Genomic DNA, 18,185 nt, shown 5'->3' with positions numbered 1-18,185 from the left:
CCAACACATGTTGTGTTTATATTTGCTCAGTGTAGTTATCAGCAAAGTCAGTGCTAGTAGGAAAAGCCAATTTGTTGTACTTTTTTAAAAGTGTGTGTGTGTGGGGGGGGGGCATCATGGAACACTATTCACCATATAACTTTACGACAACCCTGTAGGCCTCTGAGGTGATATACCTAGCAGGGCCTCTGTCTTGTGCCTGAAGGTGTCTTTCTCAGAGGTGGAGGGGTTGGGGCTGGCCGTGGATGGTGCTACCAGGGTGTCATCGGCAGTGTTGCTGGGCCCGGGAGAACCGGTGGTGGGGATGGATTTGGCGATAGACAGGAAGAGCTGAACGTCGTTGTAAGAAAGCCAGATGTCCAAAGCAGGGAACTGGATCTGTGAGGGCAACAGAGACCCATTGATGTTTTACATAAATGAAGTGGTTACAAATAGTGTTCTAATCGCAAAATAGTTTTCAAATCAAAATCAAATCAAATTTATTGGTCACTTACACATGGTTAGCAGATGTTAATGCGAGTGTAGCAAAATGCTTGTGCTTCTAGTTCCGACAATGCAGTAATATCTAACAAGTAGTCTAACAAATTCACAACAACTACCTTATACACACACACAAATGTAAAAGGATGAATAAGAATATGTACATATAAATATATGGATGAGCGATGGCCGTGCGGCATAGGCAAGATGCAGTAGATGGTATAGAATACAGTATATATGAGATGAGTAATGTAGGATATGTAAACATTATTAAAGTGCCGTTATTTAAAGTGACTAGTGATACCTTTATTAAGTCCATTTATTTAAGTGGCCAGAGATTTGAGTCTGTATGTTGGCAGCCGCCTCTCTGTGTTAGTGATTGCTGTTTAACAGTCTGATGGCCTTGAGATAGAAGCTGTTTTTCAGTCTCTCGGTCCCAGCTTTGATGCACCTGTACTGACCTCTCCTTCTCGATGATAGCAGGGTGAACAGGCAGTGGCTCGGGTGGTTGTTGTCTTTGATGATCTTTTTGGCCTTCCTGTGATGTTCAGTTCAGTAGGCATGAAATGGGACAAAATGTGTCGAAACAGAAAATGAACAGGTGCTTTATATGGCCTTTCTGCAATCCCCACCATTGACGGAACCCTGACCTCCAGTAGTGATGGGAAGTCCGCCATGTTGAAGACATCTAGAAGGCCAAAGCTGCTCTGGTAGGTGGGACTGCCACACAGCTCCACCTGCATGTTGACTGGGTCGATGATGGACAAGGCTGTCTGCTGCTCGCTGCCGAGCCGACAGGAAAACACTTTGATATGGAAAGGAGGACACAAACATGACAACACAGCTTCAAACAGCCTTGTGTATACCATAGAGTTGGAAAGAGGGCCCAACCCTATCTTTTCCATTATCACTTCTGTGATCGCTTCTGTGCCCACTATCCAACTGTATGTTACTTACACCCATATTGACACACACAGACTCAAATTGACAAAGGACTCTGTATTGAGTTAGAAGTCCAGTGATTTCAGGACAGTTCTGAAAAGTATTGGTCAGTTACCTCGATGCCGGCCAGGCTGCCAGAGAACGGTCTGTCAAGCAGACGGGGTTTGTAGGTGAGTACAGTGGTGCCCTTCAGAATGATGGCATTGGTGTCCAGACAAGCCGAATCCTTCACCACCACAAACTCAGTGCCTGGGGAACAGCAAAACGTTTATTATACATTATATAATCATTATGGCTATTATTACGATTAATGCTATTAACTAGTGGTGACATTGTAGCATAAAATACAGCTAGAAAAATCATGATTATGAGAGACAATTCAAATGATACTGTATCTTGATGTGTGCCTGACAATATCTACATCTCTGTTGTACAACACAGGGGTTAAAGCAAAAAACGTAAGTCGATCTCAGATTGTTTGTCTGTGGGGCCAAGTTAACCTCCCCTTTCATGTACAAAAAGTCATGACCATCATGTTTTTAGGGAAAAAGGGTAATTTTGTACATGTATTAAAATGAGAGTTTAAGAGTTTGACCAATCACAGTCCTTTTCAATTTTAATTTTTTTTAAATTAAGAAAAATAAACAAAGACATATAACGGTGTGTGTGTTGTAGCTCCTTATCACCCGTCACGTTGATCTTGACCTCCGGGTACCGATCCTGCATGACAGGCACAGTGGACCTCTTGGTGAACACGCCGCCCTTGACTGTCTAGTGCATGACAGCACCGGTGGTGCCTGGGTTACTGCTGCCGCTGGGCCAGCGCTGGCGAGGTGGACCACCCACCCCTTCTCAAGGGCATGCGTAGGAAGTCCCGAACCAACTGGAGCCAATCAAAGGTGAGAAACACACACAGGTTGTTGAGGACAACCGTGAAACAGGAAGAGTCCCTAGTGGACCTGACAGGAGAGAAAGAAGGAGGGAGGAGAAGCGAATGATTAGTAAGTATGGGAAGTTCAGCAGATCATAAAGCAAATACAAAATTATCAATAAATACAATTATTATTATGATGATTATTTTCTATTGTCAGGCCATGGATGTGGTGTGCGCTGTGCAGGCAGGCATTCTGTAGAAATACTGCTACCTTCCACTAGGAAGAGCTCAAAGGCAAAACATGAAGCCTAAAGAGTAATGTCTAAAATGGCACCTTATTCCTTATGTAGTTCACTACTTTTGGCCAGAGCCCATCATTACAGCCCAAAGCCCTGGCTAAAAGGGAAAAGGGTGCCATTTTAGAGTGCAAAGCTGTCATCAAGGCAAAGGGTGGCTACTTTCAAGAATCTCAAGTAAAAAATATATTTTGATTTGTCTAACACTTTTTTGGTTACTACATGATACCATATGTGTTATTTCATAGTTTTGATGTCTTCACTATTATTTTACAATGTAGAAAATAATAAAAATAAAGAAAAACCCTTGAATGAGTAGGTGTAGCCAAACTTTTGACTGGTACTCTATAAATAATGGGGCCAATATGTGACATTGGGATCAACATTTCTAAATGGTTTGAAACAAAAATAAAAAAGATTTTTATGCAGTTCCACATGTGTACTTAAGAATATATGCAAATTGGCCCACAACTTCACCTACAGTATACAACAAAATAGGCCTAGGACTATACATCCTCTAAGCACACAGCAAAATCAATGGTGTATATTTAACTCTGAAAGTGTTAAATGTACACTACTTTCAGTCAAATTGAGGCTATGATTAAGCAGTTGGAGCTCTTCTCTGTCTGCATTAACAAGGTCAATACACAGGTATTTCCATCATTGTATGAATTTTGTGTGCAAATGAACTCAAGCTTAAGGACAATGTCAAATGTGATATAGCGAAGCACCTGAGCGAGTTGGGTGCGCAATTACGCAGGTACTTTTCCAAAACAGATGACACATACAACTGGATTTGTTATCCCTTTCATGTCCTACCTCCAGTCCACTTACCGATATCTGAACAAGAGAGACTCATCGAAATTGCAACAAGCGGTTGTGGAAATGTTATTTCATCAGAAGCCACAGCCAGATTTCTGGATTGGGCTATGCTCAGAGTATCCTGCCTTGGCAAATCGCACTGTTAAGACACTGATGCCCTTTGCAACCACGTACCTATGTTAGAGTGGATTCTCGGCCCTCACTAGCATGAAAACTAAATACAGGCAGAGACTGTGTGTGGAAAATGATTTAAGACTGAGACTCTCTCCAATACAACCCAACATTGCAGAGGTATGTGCATCCTTTCAAACACCCTTCTCATTAACCTGTGGTGAGTTATTCACAATTTAAAAATGAACAGATAAAGTTGTATATGTAAAATTATTGATTATTATTATATTATTATTTGTGCCCTGGTCCTATAAGAGCTCTTTGTCACTTCCCACGAGCCGGGTTGTGACAAAAACTCACACTCATTCTTATGTTTAATAAATGTATCGTATAGTGTGTGTGGCAGGCTTACAATGAAGGCAAAAAAATACATTTGAGAGTGCACTGACCCTGGTGCTAGAAGGGGTACGCAGCTGGAGGTTGAATGTTTGAAGGGGTACGGGACTATAAAAGTTTGGGAGCCACTGACCTAGGTGAATGCTATCATTAAAATTAAACTATGACAATACATATATCATAAGGCCTTACTTTGATGGCCTAGGTTTACACCCTAACACATTGCTGTTAGGAAACTCCTGGTTTACAGGCCACATCAGGTCTGCAATTCACATTATGCTGGCTTGCAAAGTGATGTGTAATTCCTAAAGGAATTGAGTCAGCGTTAGGATACCCAACAGTTATTATTCCACCTCAACCTCCATTCAGATTGACTATTAGAGTTATAAAAGTTGATAAGAAGACTACCTTAATAACCTCTTGACGCTAGGGGTCATATTTTATTTTATTTTTAAGAACGTTCCCAAGGTAAACTGACTATTTCTCAGGTCAAGATCGTAGAATATGCATATAATTTACAGATTATGATAGAAAACACTCCAAAGTTTCCAAAATTGTCAAAATATTGTCTGTGAGTATAACAAAACTGATTTTGCAGGCGAAAACCTGAGAAAATATAACCCGGAAGTGATATATTTTTGTTTTATTCTGTGTTTCCTGGCCAGTCTTTCTTCCATTTAAAGGGGTATCAACCAGATTCCTTTTCCAATGGCTTCCTCAGGCTGTGACCAGGCTTTAGACATAGTTTCAGGCTTTTATTTAGAAAAATGAACGAGATTTTTCAAAAGTAGTCAGGTGTCCTCTAAATAGTGCCTGCGCGCCAGAGGGGAGCTCTCCATTTTGCTTTTCTCTCTTATTGAATAGGTTATGGTCCGGTTGAAATATTATCGATTATGTTTGTTAAAAACAACCTGAGGATTGATTATAAAAAACATTTGACATGTTTCTACGACCATTATGGATACTTTTTGGAATTTGTCGAACGGAACAAGGCTTTGGTTTTTTGAACAGCTTGGAAAATTCCAGAAAATGATGTCATGGCTTTAGAAAATTCTGATAGGCTAATTGACATAATTTGAGTCAATTGGAGGTGTACCTGTGGATGGCTTACCTTCAAACTCAGTGCCTCTTTGCTTGAAATCATGGGAAAATCAAAAGAAATCAGCCAAGACCTCAGAGAAAAAAAATTGTAGACCTGCACAAGTCTGGTTCATCCTTGGGAGCAATTTCCAAACGCCAAAAGGTACCACGTTCACCTGTACAAACAATAGTACGCAATAGTACGCGAGCATAAACACCATGGGACCATGCAGCCATCAAACCGCTCAGGAAGGAGACACGTTCTGTCTCCTAGAGATGAACGTACTTTGGTGCGAAAAGTGCAAATCAATCCCAGAACAACAGCAAAGGACCTTGTGAAGATGCTGGAGGAAACAGGTACAAAAGTATCTATATCCACAGTAAAATGAGTCCTATATGGACATAACCTGAAAGGCCGCTCAGCAAGGAAGAAGCCACTGCTCCAAAACCGCCATAAAAAAGGCTGACTACGGTTTGCAACTGCACAAGACCGTACTTTTTTGAGAAATGTCCCCTGGTCTGATGAAACAAAAATAGAACTGTTTGGCGATAATGACCATCGTTATGTTTGGAGGAAAAAGCGGGAGGCTTGCAAGCCGAAGAACACCATCCCAACCGTGAAGCACAGGGGTGGCAGCATCATGTTGTGGGGGTGCTTTGCTGCAGGAGGGACTGGTTCACTTCACAAAATAGATGGCTTCATGAGGAAAGAAAATTATGTGGATATATTGAAGCAACATCTCAAGACATCAGTCAGGAAGTTAAAGCTTGGTCGCAAATGGGTCTTCCAAATGGACAATGACCCCAAGCATACTTCGAAAGTTGTGGCAAAATGGCTTAAGAACAACAAAGTCAAGGTATTGGAGTGGCCATCACAAAGCCCTGACCTCAATCCCATAGAAAATGTGTGGGCAGAACTGAAAAAGTGTGTGCAAGCAAGGAGGCCTACAAACCTGATTCAGTTACACCAGCTCTGTCAGGAGGAATGGGCCAAAATTCACCCAACTTATTGTGGGAAGCTTGTGGAAGTCTACCCGAAATGTTTGACCCAAGTTAAATAATTTAAAGGCAATGCTACCAAATACTAATTGAGTGTATGTAAACTTCTGACCCACTAGGAATGTGATGAAATAAATAAAAGCTGAAGTAAATCATTCTCTCTACTATTATTCTGACATTTCACATTCTTAAAATAAATTGGTGTTCCTAACTGACCTCAAACAGTGAATTTTTACTAGGATTAAATGTTAGCAATTGTGAAAAACTGAGTTTAAATGTATTTGGCTAATGTGTATGTAAACTTCTGACTTCATCTGTATATGACATAATGACAACTTACACTGCCATACATGCAAGTACAGAAAAGTAATGTTTTATGTCACACGATTGTGGACAAATCCGTCAAAACACCAACCATGAGAAACGGTTAAACATAGTTTTAAATCGACTCTTGAATTTTATTGAATATCGCTATGTTCCCCCTTATATCTTAATATAATGAAATGAAAAAAGTGGCAGATTATTATCAATGACTTATCAATAATCGTAACAAGTTGTCCAGTATAGGAAATCCTCACTGGTACCCTAATTTATAGAAAGACCCATTTGCCCATACAGGTACAGATTTTGAATTTGGCGTTCCACGAGGCTCTGTGCTTGGACCTCTGTTATTTTCTTTATACACGTTACCACAGAGAAATCTTATCTGCAGACATGTCACTTACCTGTAATGCAGCTCTAGCTGGAGGGTGGCCCGATTGACACCTGTCTTGGCTGTAGGATGCAGTCGAAAACACTGTGCTTGCCCCTGGCACTGCTGCCCGCATCCATGCCAGGCCAGGTGTAATGGGTGTCATATGCCAAGATGGAGTGAGACACCAGATTCACAGACTTGGAACCGTTAGAGAAACTCTCAAACAGCAGCTTGGACTTTATGAAATCAAACCTGCAGAGAAGGAGAAGAGCGCTTCAGTGAGGAACGTTGCAATTGGGACTGTCCATTTACTTCCTGAATTGACTGAATATAAATAGAATTTGTCCCCAACCCTGGTAATTTGCTAAAGTAACTACAGAGCAAACACTTGATATCTCCGTGGTCAAAATGAAGTGTTAATACCAACCTGGCTAGTGAGTATGGTTTCTGTCCAGTGGCCTTGGGGCTGCCCAGCAACTCCAGACTGACGTTCATCATATCCACCAGGATGGAAAGGCTGGTGTACATGTCACCACTCAACACTGTCTGGGGACACATGGAGTCACTCAGAAGAATCCCTCTCAACATTGTTAGTCAATTAATAGTCTATAATTGACAGTCGGCCACAGTGTAGAGTGTGTGTTTACTCACATAGTTACTGGGGTCCTGTAGGTTGTACGGGCAAATTAACTCCTCGATAGGCTCTCCCAGGTTGTTGTCCAGCAGGCCTCGGATCAGCTAGTAGCGCTCCAGGTCCAGTGAGCAGTGCACCGTATGGCTCAGCGCACTAGTCAATCAATAAATATCATATTTTTCTTTCACTTGGGATTCCCAAGTCATCAGAACACAGGGAGAACTATTATTAACACCAGAGATTCCACACCAGAGATTCTCCCAGCAGTGGGCTGGGCCTGGGGCCTGCCCAGGGAGAAACCAGAGGAGGAGGTGGTGGAAGAAGTTTTGGGCTTCTCAGCCGACTGCTCCTTTTTCTCCTCCCCCTCACTAATCGTCGCTGGTCCAGTACGTGACTGGCTCTCCCTTACGCAATCCTTTGGGAACAAGATGAAACGTTAGCAAAGTGATGAAAAATTAACTGCTTAATGAACATACACGAACATCTGGAAAACCCATTGACATGACCTTTCTCTTATTATTTCACATCTGACAAAACAATAAGAAGCACAGCAACTTAGCTAGTGTTTCCCTATTATACTGTGGGAAGGAACTGGTGCAATTGCTATGCCCAACCTAAACAGTGGATTTGAACTATCACTTTAAGATTAAGTAGATGGCCAGGGAAACACAGAATAAACATACAAACATATAAATAAACAACCAAGCAATTGATTCAAGAGGTTCAGGATAGAAAACACACAAAAGACTGTAAACCATGAAAGTCCATAAAACAACCATCTGCAGAGTGCAGACAGTTCACACAACATGCCATTGGAACACAGGAGTGATGATTGCTGATAATGGGCCTCTGTACGCCTATGTAGATATTCCATTAAAAATCTGCTGTTTCCAGCTATAATAGTCTTTTCAACATTAACAATGTCTACACTGTATTTCTGATCAATTTTATATTATTTTAATGGACAAAAAGTGTGCTTTTCTTTCAAAAACAAGGACATTTCTAAGTGACCCCAAACTTTTGAACGGTAGTGTACCTTCTTCCCCTCTCTGGTGAGTCCTGATAGCGTGCCAACCGGTCGTCCATATCCCTGCTACTGGACTAATATGGTCGCATTTATTAAGCATTTTACATTACTATTCAGTGGAGTGGGTGTGTGGTCCCAAGTCTGTGTTTAAAGGTCTCTTTTCCAAGCTTTGAATATTAAATATTCAACTTTGCCCATGCTGTCAATCCAGCAGGACTTCTGCCACGCTTAAAACAACTTGAAACTCAGAACTGGGAAATCTGATTTCAATGAGTTCAAGACAACTGGGAACTCGGGGGAAAAAATAGCTCCCATCTGGGAAAATATGCTTTGAACAGTCATCCAACTTGGAGTCGCATGTCGGGAACTCTGTCCTCTTTCTAGAGCTCTGACCTGAAGATCACTGACGTCATGATTCAACCTTGTTTTTTCCCCAGAGTTCCCAGTTGTCTTGAAAGCACCATAACTCCAGAAAATGCTAGACTTTGATGACAAAATTTGCCCATGAAGGACCGCCACACCACCTTCCTGTTCAAGTGAGCACAGCACAACAAGATGAGTCCAAAAATGTATTGTATGCTGCTGCATAAATGATGTAATATGCCAGTGAGATATCTACAGTATACTGTACCTAAGAAAGTAATACTAAGTGCATGGTGTGTAGTAAGCTGTTGGTAGCTCATGTACCTCACCCTAATAATTGGGTCCCTTTTCAGCTCTTAATTTCACCTACTGTTCTGACTTGGTGGTGCACATGTAGCCTATAGCCTTTTTAGAGAAATGTAATCATCAAATATTGTAAGAGCTTTCATTGTCTGCTTATATGACCCCTTTATTTATCGTACTTTCCTGACTTGGTGTACAGGGACAATACTGTTCTGAATTCTGCCACTGTACATTTCAAAGGTGCTGAACAAATAGTTATATTGACTACGTCCATCCTAGCTCGCTCATCAATGTCTTAATTGAAATTACGGATTGCCTCTTATCTGCTGTCAGTAGAAACCACATTTGTTAAAGCAAGTCAGCCATATCAGCTATGTTTTTTTAAACTTCTTATAGCTGGGATCCCGTTAACGGGATCGGTATGACAACAGCCAGTGAAAGTGCAGGGCGCCAAATTCAAAACAACAGAAATCTCATAATTAAAATTCCTCAGACATACAAGTATTTTACACCATTTTAAAGATAAACTTGTTGTTAATCCCACCACAGTGTCCGATTTCACATATCATTATGTTAGGTCAGCACCTATTCACAGAAAAACACAGCTGTTTTTCCAGCCAAAGAGAGGAGTCACAAAAAGCAGAAATAGAGCTAAAAATGAATCACTAACCTTTGATGATCATCAGATGACACTCATAGGACTTCATGTTACACAATACATGTATGTTTTGTTCGATAAAGTTCATATTTATATCCAAAAATCTCAGCTTACATTGGCGCATTATGTTCAGTAATGTTTTGCCTCCAAAACATCCGGTGATTTTGCAGAGAGCCACATCAATTTACAGAAATACTCATAATAAACATTGATAAAAGATACAAGTATTATACATGGAACTTTAGATAAGCCTCTCCTTAATGCAACCGGTGTCAGATTTAAAAAAAACTTTACGGAAAAAGCAAACCATGCTATAATCTGAGTACAGCGCTCAGAGCCCAAACAAGCCATGAAGATATCCGCCATGTTGTGGAGTCAACAGATGTCAGAATAGCATTATAAATATTCACTTACCTTTGATGATCTTCATCAGAATGCACTCCCAGGAATCCCAGTTCCACAATAAATGTTAGTTTTGTTCGATAAAGTCCATCATTTATGTCCAAAACCTTCTTTTTGTTCACGCGTTTAGTCCAGTAATCCAAATGCACAAGGCGCAGGCACTAGGTCCAGACGAAAAGTCAAAAAATATAAAAATTATATTACAGTTCGTAGAAACATGTCAAACGATGTATATAATCAATCTTTAGGATGTTTTTATCATACATCTTCAATAATGTTTCAACTGGACAATTCATTTGTCTTTAGAAATGAAAAGGAACAGAGCTCGTGCTCACGGCCACACGCGTAACTAAACTAATGGCTTTATGCCAGACCCCTGGTTCAAACAGCTCTTATTCGCTCCCCCTTCACAGTAGAAGCCTGAAACAAAGTTCTAAAGACTGTTGACATCTAGTGGAAGCCGTAGGAAGTGCAATCGGACAACATTTTACACTGTATATTGGATAGGCAATCACTTGAAAAACTACAAACCTCAGATTTCCCACTTCCTGGTTGGATTTTTTGTCAGGTTTTTGCCTGCCACATGAGTCCTACTATACTCACAGACATCATTCAAACAGTTTTAGAAACGTCGGAGTGTTTTCTATCTAAAACTACTAATTATATGCATATTCTAGCTTTTGGGCCTGCGTAGCAGGCAGTTTACTCTGGGCACCTTATTCATCCAAGCTACTCAATACTGCCCCCGAGTCCCAAAGAAGTTAATGAGTAAACCAAACACTGGTTTGGTTGAAAGAACGGCATGTTGAATAATTGATTTCCTTTGCCAGACAAAAAAATCCTGATAGTTTGTTTACATTCTTTTAGCAAACAAAAGGTCACGCAAGCGGGACTGATCAGCAAGAACTCAAGATAAGTGTAGTGAGTGCCCAGAAATGAACAACAACAGCTGAGTTATTTTTTATTTTATAGATTTCCTGCCAATCTTCTGCTCAATTTCTAACAACTCATTTTGCATATTGAGTTTGAATATTATTATTTGTATAGTTCTTGTGAATATTTTCAATGGTAACCTTGATGGATCACTTACCTGCTTTGACCTAAAAGGGCAGATCAAACTCTCGGAGGGCATCTTTGTTTAAAAACTTCTTCAGAATCGGTGGGTCCCCTGCGGGATGTAGGCTAATGCGATTAGCATGAGGTTGTAAGTAACAAGAACATTTCCCAGGACATAGACATATCTGATATTGGCAGAAAGCTTAAATTCTTGTTAATCTAATTGCACTGTCCAATTTAGCTATTACAGTGAAAGAATACCATGCTATTGTTTGAGGAGAGTGCACAGCTTTGAACATGAACAGTTATTAATAAACAAATTAGGCACATGTGGGCAGTCTTGATACAATATTTTGAACAGAAACGCAATGGTTCATTGGATCAGTCTAAAACTTTGCACATACTCTGCTGCCATCTAGTGGCCAAAATCTAAATTGAACCTGGGCTGGAATAATACATTGTGCCCTTTCTCTTGCGTTTCAAAGATGATGGTACAAACAGCGGTTGTTTTTTTCTTTGTATTATCTTTTACCAGATCTAATGTGTTATATTCTCCTACATTCCTTTTACATTTCCACAAACTTAAACGTGTTTCCTTTCAAATGGTACCAAGAATATGCATATCCTTGCTTCAGGGCCTGAGCTACAGGCAGTTAGATTTGGGTATGTCATTTTAGGTGAAAATTGAAAAAAAGGGTCCGATCCTTAAGAGGGGAGAGGTTCTCTAGTTCCACCGCTCCTGGGAAGACAAGGATCAAGGGTGGGTCTAGACTTCAGCTACAGTGCTACAGCAAATGTATGATACATTATTATAATTATCGTGCTATATTGTTTACTGCAGGGATTCTGGTAGCATATCATGTTTGGCAAGTTGAAGAGCTGTCAAATTCAATGAGGGTAAGAGCGATGATGATGTCATCGTAGAAACAGACAGTGGACACCCTGAGTCACCAAACAGACAGGGTACCTTTGAGGAGGGCGATTGAGAGCTAGTCTGTATTTAAGCTGCTGCCATATTTTCCTAAGGTATGTGAATACCCAGGCAACAAGTCCCTCCAACATTATGAGGGGTCAGGGAGGAGGAGTGAGGAGGGGCTTAGAGGGGAAGGTGTGGCGGGGATTCTCCAGAATAACTTGATAAAAATATAAAAACAACCAAACATTAAAACAGAGTGGCTGGAGGCCTCATTCTAAAGTGAACTGGTAAGTGACTACACGTACAGTATAAGAACAAAGTTAACTTGTTCAGATTGCTTTGCAACTAACACCTGATGGTGCTCTTCACAAAAGTCATGATGGCAGTTTCTCTGACAACTAATCATAACACTAAATAACAGTAGCTACAGTACCTCTAACTAGTCTAAGTAACGTCTTTATCAATGCCAACTTGGCAAAACAGTAACTCAAGTTTGGCATTAGTTTTGAGCTAGCTTGTTATCACATGAGAACAGACAGACATCATGAGACAGACAGGTCGTTTCTGTTTTGACAACGATACCGTCACTAACTTAGCTATCTACGTTAGTCTATTGTCTAAGTTGGCTAAATCAGATAGCTAGCACGCTAGTTTTGGCTACTATAAATTGACAGCTCAGTTGCCATTAATGGTTTTGAAAATACAATTTACCTTAAGCTAGTTATTAACTAGCCAACTCCCGTTGGTCTACCAGTGTGTTGTAAACAACATTAACAGTTCGCGTGAGTAATGGCAAAATGTCATATTCATAAATGTAAATTCACCAATAAAAAAACACTAACATGTTTTCTATAAGGAATTCGAGCAGTACATTAAGATTATTCTACATTTTTTCAATAAGAAAGTTGTTAAAACAATCAATACGTGTTAATCTTTTAAGGTCTTTGTGTAATCTGTAATTTGTCGTACCCCCTAGCATATGTTATCGTTGTTTGTTTGTATACTTCTTGTATGTATACTGGTGTTTCTGCAATAAACATAAATACATTTAAATAACTGTTAGAGTGAGTAACAAAAGTGGATTCGGCGGTTCACCTTCAAAATAAAAGTCCCAATTTGAAACGGATGCAAACGGATAAAAATGGTCGAATCATGCCACAATTGGACTGACTCAATAATGCTGAACAAGGTTGGATGTTGTCATATGAATTCAACTAAAGAACTGCATTGAGGGCATTCTTGTATGTGCTGTACAGCCTAACCTATGGATTGTGCACCCATGAAATGGGGTATCAGCCTACTCAGATACATCCACAGAACACAACTATGTAGAGTTTACACAAATATTTGCATATTGGCTATTATTGGAAGACTTTCATTGTGAGAAACCACATTTCCAATCAGTCTATTGTGTGTATTGGACATTCATATTTCACTGTTCAGCCTAACCTATGGATTGTACACCGATTAAATGGGGTATCAGCCTACTCAGTGACACTCGCAGAACAAAACTGTTAGAGTTTACACAAGTATTAGCGTCTTAGTTATTATTGTGGGACTCTGAAACCACTAAAATAAAACATTGCACCGAGGAGGGCCCCAATGCCTGGATGTGAAATCGATCTGTTATTTTGTGACTTTTTGGCGGGCTTAAGGGATACTAAATTCATGAAGAATTTTTTATTCGAGACCATTTCAATGTCCTCAGAAATAACAATGCAGTCATGCTCAACAGTTGACCAAAATGTATACTATGGCTTGCCTATATACATGTATTAATTTCTGTGATCCTGCTATCTAGCTTTCATCACAAGGGGGTGCAATTTGGCCATCAGTATAACTTGGTGCTGTGCACACTCATTGATCTACCATTCAGCTGGTATACCAAACAACCATCTAGCATTCAACATGTCAGAAACCAGGAAGCTTTTGTCTCCAGACATTAGGCCAATACATTGTGACCTAGTTGTGGCATATTCCATGGGTCAAAGTAATTACAAATTGTTTAGTCAACCAAATTGCCACAGTGATACAAAGTCATGTTGATGAAGCAAGTTAAAATAATGAGGAAACTATGTTGACAAAACCCATCTTTGGCTGAGGGGTGAAATTTTTAGCGGGTGGTGTGTTTGCCAGGAGCTATAACTTAGTGAGTCAGCAAAGCAGACCATGATGGACGTGTGATGGAGTATTTATAGGACAAGATTACAGTTTTGTTCAAATTTGCTTGATACACTTTTAAATGAGATATCCTTAACACTGCTGCTCACAAGCAAGAGGAGCAGATAGCTCAGTGCCGTCCATTGAGGTTTTAAAGACACACTTGTACTATATGGCCTATGTAACTGGTATAATTTCATTGTTTTAGTTTAGCTTTTTACTATATTGTTATGATTGAAATGTACAAATAAAATGTATTCCCCATTTTAATGTACATTGTATCTAGAAGTGAAAATGCACTTGGAAAAAAAGTTTGATTTGATTCCACTAGTACATACTGCCATAAAATGGCCTGTGCAATGCTGTCAGTGGAAACATTTATGAAATTATACTGGTTTACAGAAATGCAATCTCGTGCGACCAGGTGCCAAATCTAATCCCAGGGCAGTAGTTAAATCTGGACTAACACCACATCCATTAGATTCTCATGATTTACTACCCCTCCTCCATCCATCCATCTCTACTGTCAACATCTACTAATGACTCTCGTTCCTGGCCCCACTGTGGTTTAAACCCCCTTTTGTAATTACTGGGCTGGCCTGATCCCAAGACTTCATCAGATCTGCTAAACATACTGAGAACACTAATCCAGCCAGACCCCACAAACCTAATCGCTATGGTCACCAGACCAGGAGGCTACACACACGGACATACACACGCACACACACGGAGACATGTACGGCCACATGCACAAACACACACACACTCACATGCACAAACAAACAAACAAACAAACAAACAAACAAACACACACACACACACACACCTCAAAACCTAAATCTAAATGATTTTCAACTTATCTTGGGTGTAGTCAATTCACCAGGACAGGATAGTTCCTTTACTTAAGTACTTCTCAGTTCTATTTTGTTGAGTCAGCAAGTATATCTAAACACTTAACAAACAGGCCAAATCCATTCCTATTACCTCCGTATGCCTTTTCTATAGCCTGCTGTAGCCTGTCTCCTTTACATATATGAAAAGTCACTTTATCGCACTATAATCCACTTTATAATTTTGATTGTATGATGTAGGTTGAAAATGGATTGGTGTATTGTTTCAAATAATGTGTAACAGAGTTAAATTAGTTATAAAGGGGCTGAGAAAGTACACATAAGACTAAACAGTGTAATAACCACACAATTACATAAAACACATTCATTATTACATCTTTATGGTAATAACCACACTCGGTCTCCCCTGTGCTGTAAGCATAACGCCTCCATACTTCCCCACCTCCAATACCCAGCACGTCCAGCAGCATTAAGTCCTGGCAGATGTTAGTCTTCCAACTACACTGCCCCCATAAACTCCACCCCCATCCGCTCCACAGACTGGTCCACATAATCCAAGGCAGGCCCACAGTGGCAAAGATCGCCATCTGTTCCAGCTCACAGATCTGTAAAACCCACATCTGGACACTGCACGGGCGAGGCAAGGGGGAGATGGGAAGCCCCTCACCCTCACGGGCCCTAATGGGAAAGGATTGATCTCTCTCTCTCTCTCTCTCTCTCTCTCTCTCTCTCTCTCTCTCTCTCTCTCTCTCTCTCTCTCTCTCTCTCTCTCTCTCTCTCTCTCTCTCTCTCTCTCTCTCTCTCTCTCTCTCTCTCTCTCTCTCTCTCTCTCTCACACACACACACACACACACACACACACACACACACACACACACACACACACACACACACACACACACACACACACACACACACACACACACCAGTCCTGTCACAGCAGCTCTCTGATTTCTTAATGTGATATTTGAGATGATTATATGGTTAAATTATAGTTCTGTGCAACAAAAGCCTAAAGCATTTGAATTTGAGATCCCTTATAGCAGGCAGCAGCTCCCTTTCAGCACACAGCAGGCTTGAATGTACAGTACCTTCAGAAAGTATTCACACCCCTTGACTTTTTCCACATTTTGTTGTGTTACAGCCTGCATTTAAAATGTATTAAATTGAGATTTTGTGTCACTGGCATACACACAATACTCCATAATGTTAAATTGGACTTACAGTACCAGTCAAAAGTTTGGACACATCTACTCATTCCAGGGTTTTTCTTTATTTGTACTATTTTCTACATTGTATAATAATAATGAAGACGTCAAAACTATGAAATAACACATATGGAATCATGTAGTAACCAAAAAAGTGTTAAACAAATCAAAATATATTCTTGAAAGTAGCCACCCTTTGCCTTGATGACAGCTCACTCTTGGCATTCTCTCAACCAGCTTCATGAGGTAGTCACCTGGAATGCTTTCCCAAAAGTCTTGAGTTCCACATATGCTGAGCAGTTGTCGGCGGCTTTTCCTTCACTCTGCGGTCCAACTCATCCCAAACCATTTGGGTTGAGGTCAGGTGATTGTGGAGGCCAGGTCATCTGATGAGGCACTCCACCACTCTCCTTCTTGGTCAAATAGCCTTTACACAGCCTAGAGGTGTGTTTTGGGTCATTGTCCTGTTGAGAAACAAATGATAGTTCCGCTAAGCGCACACCAGGTGGGATGGCGTAACTCTGAAGAATGCTGTGGTATGTCATGCTGTGGGTGTGATCTGAGTGGGCATTCTATGTTGTATGTCTAGTTTGTCTGTTTCTGTGTTTGGCCTGATATGGTTCTCAATCAGAGGCAGGTGTTAGTCGTTGTCTCTGATTGGGAACCATATTTAGGTAGCCTGTTTTGTCATTGTGGGTTGTGGGTGATTGTCTATGTTAGTTGCTTGTGTCAGCACTATTCTTACTATAGCTTCACGTTCGTTGTTCGTTGTATTGTTTTGTATAGTTCGTTCAGTGTTCTCTGTTTATTAAATTCATGATGAACACATACCACGCTGCATATTGGTCCTCCGATCCTTCAAACTTCTCCTCCTCAGATGAGGAGGATGACGAGCGTGACATGATAGCCATGCTGGTTAAATATGCCTTTCATTCTAAATAAATCACAGACAGTTTCAGCAGCAAAGCACCCCCAAACATCACACCTCCTCTTCCATGCTTCACGGTGGGAAATACACTTGCGAAGATCATCAGTTCACCTACCAAAAATCTCAAATTTGAACTAATCAGACCAAAGGACAGATTTCCACCGGTCTAATGTCCATTGCTCGTGATTCTTGGCCCAAGCAAGTTTCTTCTTCTTGTTGGTGTCCTTTAGTAGTTGTTTCTTTGCAGCAATTCGACCATGAAGGCCTGATTCACGCAGTCTTCTCTGAATAGTTCATGTTGATATGTGTCTGTTACTTGAACTCTGTGAAGCATTTATTTGGGCTGCAATCTGAGGTGCAGTTAATTGCAGAATTCTGAGGCTGGGAACTCAAATGAACTTATTATCTGCAGCAGAGGTAACTCTGGGTCTTCCTTTCCTGTGGCGGTTCTCATGAGAGCCAGTTTCATCACAGCACTTGATGTTTTTTGCGACTGCACTTGAAGAAACTTTCAAAGTTAAGGAACTTTTCCGCATTGACTGACCTTCATGTCTTAAAGTAATGGACTGTCGTTTCTCTTTGCTTTTTGAGCTGTTCTTGCCATAATATGGACTTGGTCTTTTACTAAATAGGGCTATCTTCTGTATACCAACCCTACGTTGTCACAACACAACTGATTGGCTCAAACTCACTAAGAAGGAAGGAAATTCCAAAAATTAACTTTTAACAAGGTACACCTCTTAATTGAAATGCATTCCAGGTGACTACCTCATGAAGCTGGTTGAGAGAATGCCAAGAGTATGCAAAGCTGTTATCAAGGCAAAGGGTGGCTACTTTCAAGAATCTCAAATATAAAATATATTTGGATTTGTTTAACACTTTTTTGGTTACTACATGATTCCATATGTGTTATTTCTTTGTTCTAATGTCTTCACTATTATTCTACAATGTAGAAAATAGTAAAAAAAAGAAAAAAGAAAGAAAA

The sequence above is a fragment of the Salvelinus namaycush genome, chromosome 14 (genome assembly GCF_016432855.1).
Source record: "Salvelinus namaycush isolate Seneca chromosome 14, SaNama_1.0, whole genome shotgun sequence".
Taxonomy (NCBI): Eukaryota; Metazoa; Chordata; class Actinopteri; order Salmoniformes; family Salmonidae; genus Salvelinus; species Salvelinus namaycush.
Note: the sequence above shows the minus strand (reverse complement) of the source record.